The sequence below is a fragment of the Eptatretus burgeri genome, chromosome 2 (genome assembly GCF_056783735.1).
Source record: "Eptatretus burgeri isolate ZD-2024b chromosome 2, Ebu_testis_v1, whole genome shotgun sequence".
NCBI lineage: Eukaryota > Metazoa > Chordata > Myxini > Myxiniformes > Myxinidae > Eptatretus > Eptatretus burgeri.
The window spans coordinates 100,833,338-100,840,414 of record NC_140962.1 but is presented as its reverse complement, the minus strand read 5'-3'; positions in this window follow the sequence as shown (position 1 = coordinate 100,840,414).

The following is a 7,077-nucleotide window of genomic DNA, read 5'->3' as shown; positions in this document are numbered from 1 at the left end:
TTTTTAATAACGTGGTGGTGAGGTATTGTTGATAATTTGGAGTTGAGGTGTTTTTAATAACGTGGTGGTGAGGTGTTTTTAATAACGTGGAGGTGAGGTGTTTTTAATAATGTTGTGGTGAGGTGTTTTTAATAATGTGGAGTTGAGATGTTTTAAATAACGTGTTGGTGAGGTGTTTTTAATAATGTGGAGTTGAGTTGTTTTTAATCACGTGGTGGTTAAGTGTTTTTAATAACGTGGAGTTGAGTTGTTTTTAATAATGTGGAGGTGAGGTGTTTTTAATGATGTGGAGGTGAGGTATTTTTAATAATTTGGAGTTGAGGTGTTTTTAATAACGTGGTGGTGAGGTGTTTTCAACAATGTGGTGGTGAGGTGTTTTTAATACGTGTTGGTGAAGTTTTTATGAATGTGGCAGTGAGGTGTTTTTATAATGTGGAGGTGAGGTGTTTTTAATACCATGGCGATGAAGTGTTTTTATAATGTGGCGGTGAGATGTTTTTAATACGTGGTGGTGAAGTGTTTTTCATAACATGGAGGTGAGGTGTTTTTAATAATGTGGAGGTGAGGTGTTTTTAATAATGTGGAGTTGAGATGTTTTCAATAACGTGGTGGTGAGGTGTTTTTAATAACCTGGAAGTGAGGTGTTTTTAATAACGTGGAAGTGAGGTGTTTTTGTATAACGTGGAAGTGAGGTGTTTTAATAATGTGGAAGTGAGGTGTTTTTAATTACGTGGAGGTGAGGTGTTTTTAATAATGTGGAGTTGAGGTATTTTTATTAATGTGGAGGTGAGGTGTTTTTATTAACGTGGAGGTGAGGTGTTTTTATTCGCGTGGAGGTGAGGTGTTTTTATTCGCGTGGAGGTGAGGTGTTTTTAATACGTGGTGGTGAAGTGTTTTTAATTACGGGGAGTTGAGGTGTTTTTCATAATGTGGTGGTGAGGTGTTTTTAATAACGTGGTGGTGAGGTGTTTTTAATAACGGGGTGGTGAGGCGTTTTTAATAACGTGGTGGTGAGGTATTGTTGATAATTTGGAGTTGAGGTGTTTTTAATAACGTGGTGGTGATTTGTTTTTAATACCATGGCGGTGAGATGTTTTTAATAATGTTGTGGTGAGGTGTTTTTAATAATGTGGAGTTGAGATGTTTTAAATAACGTGTTGGTGAGGTGTTTTTAATAATGTGGAGTTGAGTTGTTTTTAATCACGTGGTGGTTAAGTGTTTTTAATAACGTGGAGTTGAGTTGTTTTTAATAATGTGGAGGTGAGGTGTTTTTAATGATGTGGAGGTGAGGTATTTTTAATAATTTGGAGTTGAGGTGTTTTTAATAACGTGGTGGTGAGGTGTTTTTAATAACGTGGAGGTGAGGTGTTTTTAATAATGTTGTGAGGTGTTTTTAATAATGTGGAGGTCAGGTGTTTCTCATAATGTGGAGTTGAGGTGTTTTTAATAATGTGGTCGTGAGGTGTTTTCAACAACGTGGTTGTGAGGTGTTTTTAATAATGCAGGGTGAGGTGTTTTTAATACGTGTTGGTGAAGTTTTTATGAATGTGGCGGTGAGGTGTTTTTATAATGTGGAGGTGAGGTGTTTTTAATACCATGGCGATGAAGTGTTTTTATAATGTGGCGGTGAGATGTTTTTCATACGTGGTGGTGAAGTGTTTTTCATAACATGGAGGTGAGGTGTTTTTAATAATGTGGAGGTGAGGTGTTTTTAATAATGTGGAGGTGAGGTGTTTTTAATAATGTGGAGTTGAGTTGTTTTTAATAATGTGGAGTTGAGTTGTTTTTATTCACGTGGTGGTTAAGTGTTTTTAATAACGTGGAGTTGAGTTGTTTTTAATAATGTGGAGGTGAGGTGTTTTTAGTAATGTGGAGTTGAGGTGTTTTTAATAACGTGGGGGTTAAGTGTTTTTCATAACGTGGAGTTGAGTTGTTTTTAATGATGTGGAGGTGAGGTATTTTTAATAATTTGTAGTTGAGGTGTTTTTAATAACGTGGTGGTGAGGTGTTTTTTATAATGTGGAGGTCAGGTGTTTCTAAAAATGTGGAGTTGAGGTGTTTTTAATAATGTGGAGGTGAGGTGTTTTTAATAACGTGGAGTTGAGTTGTTTTTAATAACATGGTGGTTAAGTGTTTTTAATAACGTGGAATTGAGTTGTTTTTAATAATGTGGAGTTGAGTTATTTTTAATCACGTGGTGGTTAAGTGTTTTTAATAACGTGGAGGTGAGGTGTTTTTAATGATGTGGATGTGAGGTATTTTTAATAATTTGGAGTTGAGGTGTTTTTAATAACGTGGTGGTGAGGTGTTTTTAATAACGTGGAGGTGAGGTGTTTTTAATAATGTGGTGAGGTGTTTTTAATAATGTGGAGGTGAGGTGTTTTTAATACTGTGGAGTTGAGGTGTTTTTAATAATGTGGTGGTGAGTTGTTTTTAATTATGTGGAGTTGAGGTGTTTTTAATAATGTGGAAGTGACTTGGTTTTAATAATGTGGAGTTGAGGTGTTTTTAATAATGTGGTGGTGAGGTGTTTTTAATAATGTGGAGTTGAGGTGTTTTTAGTAATGTGGAGTTGAGGTGTTTTTAGTAATGTGGAGTTGAGGTGTTTTTAGTAACATGGTGGTGAGTTGTTTTTAATACTGTGGTAGTAAGGTGTTTTTCATACCAAGGCGGTGAGGTGTTTTTATACAATGGCGATGAGGTGTTTTTATAATGTGGCGGTGAGGTGTTTTTAATACTGTAGTGGTGAGGTGTTTTTAATACCATAACGATGAGGTGTTTTTATAATGTGGAGGTGAGGTGTTCTTCATCCCGTAGTGGTGAGGTGTTTTTCATACCCTTGAGGTGAGGTGTTTTTATACCTGGTGGTGTGGTGTTGAGGTGTTTTTCATACCATGGAGGTGAGGTGTTTTTAATGGCATGGCGGTGAGGTGTTTTTAATACCGTAGTGGTGAGGTATTTTTAATACCGTAGTGGTGAGGTATTTTTAATACTGTAGTGGTGACGTGTTTTTAATAACTTGGAGGTGAGATGTTTTTCATAACATGGAGGTGAGTTGTTTTTTATCACATGGAGGTGATGTGTTTTTAATACGTGGTGGTGAGGTGTTTTTAACAATGTGGTGTTGAGATGTTTTTAATACCATGGTGGTGAGGTGTTTTTAATACGTGGCGGTGAAGTGTTTTTAATAACATGGAGGTGAAGTGTTTTTAATAACATGGAGGTGATGTGTTTTTAATACTGTAGAGGTGAGGTGTTTTTAATACTGTAGAGGTGAGGTGTTTTTCATACGTAGCGGTGAGGTGTTTTTAATAATGTGGTGTTGTGGTGTTTTTAATGCCATGGAGGTGAGGTGTTTTTAATATGTGGTGGTGAGTTGTTTTTAATACTGTGGTAGTAAGGTGTTTTTAATACCATGGCGGTGAGGTGTTTTTTAATACCGTAGTGGTGAGGTGTTTTTAATACCATGGCGATGAGGTGTTTTTATAATGTGGCGGTGAGGTGTTTTTAATACCGTAGTGGTGAGGTGTTTTTCATACCCTGGAGGTGAGGTGTTTTTTAGACCTGGTGGTGAGGTGTTTTAATAATGTGGTGTTGAGGTGTTTTCATACCATGGAGGTGAGGTGTTTTTAATGGCATGGCGTTGAGGTGTTTTTAATCCCGTAGTGGTGAGGTATTTTTAATAACATAGTGGTGAGGTGTTTTTAATAACATGGAGGTGAGGTATTTTTCATAACTTGGAGGTGAGATGTTTTTAATAACATGGAGGTGAGGTGTTTTTAATAACATGGAGGTGAGGTGTTTTTAATCACTTGGAGATGAGGTGTTTTTAAGAACATGGAGGTGATGTGTTTTTAATACTGAAGAGGTGAGGTGTTTTTAATACCGTATTGGTGAGGTGTTTTAAATAACATGGCGGTGAGGTGTTTTTAATACCGTTGTGCTGAGGGGTTTTTCAGAATGTGGTGCTGGGGTGTTTTTAATACCATGGCGGTGATGTGTTTTTAATATCGTATTGGTGAGGTCTTTTTAATACCATAGTGGTGAGGTGTTTTTAATACGTGGTGGTGAAGTGTTTTTAATGACATAGAGGTGAGGTGTTTTTAATACGTGGTGGTGAAGTGTTTTTAATAACATGGAGGTGAGGTGTTTTTAATAATGTGGAGTTGAGGTGTTTTTAATAACGTGGTGGTGAGGTGTTTTTTATAATGTGGAGGTCAGGTGTTTCTAATAATGTGGAGTTGAGGTGTTTTTAATGATGTGGAGGTGAGGTGTTTTTAATTATGTGGAGTTGATGTGTTTTTGCTAACGTGGAGGTGAGGTGTTTTTAATAACGGGGAGTTGAGGTGTTTTTTTAACGTGGTGGTGAGGTGTTTTTAATTATGTGGAGTTGAGCTGTTTTTAATAACGTGGAGGTGAGGTGTTTTTAATAACGGGGAGTTGAGGTGTTTTCATAACGTGGTGATGAGGTGTTTTTAATAACGTGGCGGTGAAGTGTTTTTAATAACGTGGTGGTGAAGTGTTTTTTATAACGTGGTGGTGAGGTATTGTTGATAATTTGGAGTTGAGGTGTTTTTAATAACGTGGTGGTGAGGTGTTTTTAATAACGTGGAGGTGAGGTGTTTTTAATAATGTTGTGGTGAGGTGTTTTTATTAACGTGGAGTTGAGGTGTTTTTAATAATGTGGAAGTGAGATGTTTTTATTAATGTGGAGCTGAGGTGTTTTTAATAATGTGGAATTGAGCTGTTTTTATTAACGTGGAATTGAGGTGTTTTTCATAATGTGGAAGTGAGTTGTTTTTAATAACGTGGAGTTGAGGTGTTTTTAATAATGTGGAAGTGAGTTGTTTTTAATAACATGGAGTTGAGTTGTTTTTAATAACGTGGAAGTGAGCTGTGTTTATTAACGTGGAGGTGAGGTGTTTTTAACAACGTGGAGTTGAGGTGTTTTTAATAATGTGGAGTTGAGGTGTTTTTAATAATGTGGAGTTGAGGTGTTTTTAATAATGTGGAGTTGAGGTGTTTTTAATAATGTGGTGGTGAGGTGTTTCTAATAATGTGGAGTTGAGGTGTTTTTAATAATGTGGAGTAGAGGTGTTTTTAATAATGTGGAGTTGAGGTGTTTTTAATAATGTGGAGTTGAGGTGCTTTTAATCATGTGGAAGTGAGTTGTTTTTAATAATGTGGTGGTGAAGTGTTTTTAATTATGTGGTGTTGAGGTGTTTTTAATAATGTGGTGGTGAAGTGTTTTTAATAATATGGAGGTGAGGTGTTTTTAATAATGAGGTGGTGAGGTGTTTTTAATAATGTGGTGGTGAAGTATTTTTAATAATGTGGTGTTGAGGTGTTTTTAATAATGTGGAGTTGAGGTGTTTTTAATAATGTGGAGTTGAGGTGTTTTTAATAATGTGGTGGTGAGGTCTTTTTAATAATGTGGAGTTGAGGTGTTTCTAATAATGTGGAGGTGAGGTGTTTTTAATAATGTGGAGGTGAGGTGTTTTTAATAATGTGGAGTTGAGATGTTTTTAATAATGTGGTGGTGAGGTGTTTTTAATAATGTGGAGTTGAGGTGTTTTTGATAACGTGGAGGTGAGGTGTTTTTAATAATGTGGAGGTGAGGTGTTTTTAATAATGTGGAGTTGAGATGTTTTTAATAATGTGGTGTTGAGGTGTTTTTAATAATGTGGAGTTGAGGTGTTTCTTATAATGTGGAGATGAAGTGTTTGTAATAATGTGGAGTTGAGGTGTTTTTACTAATGTGCCATTGAGGTGTTTTTAATAATGTGGAGTTGAGGTGTTTTTAATCATATGGAAGTGAGTTGTTTTTAATAATGTGGAGTTGAGGTGTTTTTAATAATGTGCCATTGAGGTGTTTTTAAAAATGTGGATTTGAGGTGTTTTTAATAATGTGGGGTTGAGGTGTTTTTACTAATGTGGAGTTGAGGTGTTTTTAATAATGTGGAGTTGAGGTGTTTTTAATAATGTGGAGTTGAGGTGTTTTTAATAATGTGGAGTTGAGGTGTTTTTAATAACGTGGAGGTGAGGAGTTTTTAATAATGTGGAGGTGAGGTGTTTTTAATAATGTGGTGGTGAGGTGTTTGGAATAATGTGGAGTTGAGGTGTTTGGAATAATGTGGAGTTGAGGTGTTTTTAATAATGTGGAGTTGAGATATTTTTAATAATGTGGAGTTGAGGTGTGTTTAATAATGTGGAGTTGAGGTGTTTTTAATAATGTGGAGTTGAGATGTTTTCAATAACGTGGTGGTGAGTTGTTTTTAATAACGTGGTGGTGAGTTGTTTTTAATAACCTGGAAGTGAGGTGTTTTAATAACGTGGAAGTGAGCTGTTTTTATTAACGTGGAGGTGAGGTGTTTTTAATAACGTGGAGGTGAGGTGTTTTTAATAACGTGGAAGTGAGGTGTTTTTAATAACGTGGAAGTGAGGTGTTTTTAATAACGTGGAAGTGAGGTGTTTTTAATAATGTGGAAGAGAGGTGGTTTTAATTACGTGTAGGTGAGGTGTTTTTAATAATGTGGAGTTGAGGTGTTTTTATTAATGTGGAGGTGAGGTGTTTTTATTAACGTGGAGGTGAGGTGTTTTTATTAACGTGGAGGGGAGGTGTTTTTAATAATGTGGAGGTTTGGTGTTTTTAATACGTGGTGGTGAAGTGTTTTTAATTACAGGGAGTGGAGGTGTTTTCATAACGTGGTGGTGAGGTGTTTTTAATAACGTGGTGGTGAGGTGTTTTTAATAACGTGGTGGTGAGGTGTTTTTAATAACGTGGTGGTGAGGTGTTTTTAATAACGTGGTGGTGAGGTTTTTTTAATAATGTGGAGTTGAGATGTTTTAAATAACGTGTTGGTGAGTTGTTTTTAATCACGTGGTGTTTAAGTGTTTTTAATACCGTGGAGTTGAGTTCTTTTTAATAATGTGGAGGTGAGGTGTTTTTAATGATGTGGAGGTGAGGTGTTTTTAATAATGTGGAGGTGATGTGTTTTTAATAACATGGTGGTTCAGTGTTTTTCATAACGTGGAGTTGAGTTGTTTTTAATAATGTGGAGGTGAGGTGTTTTTAGT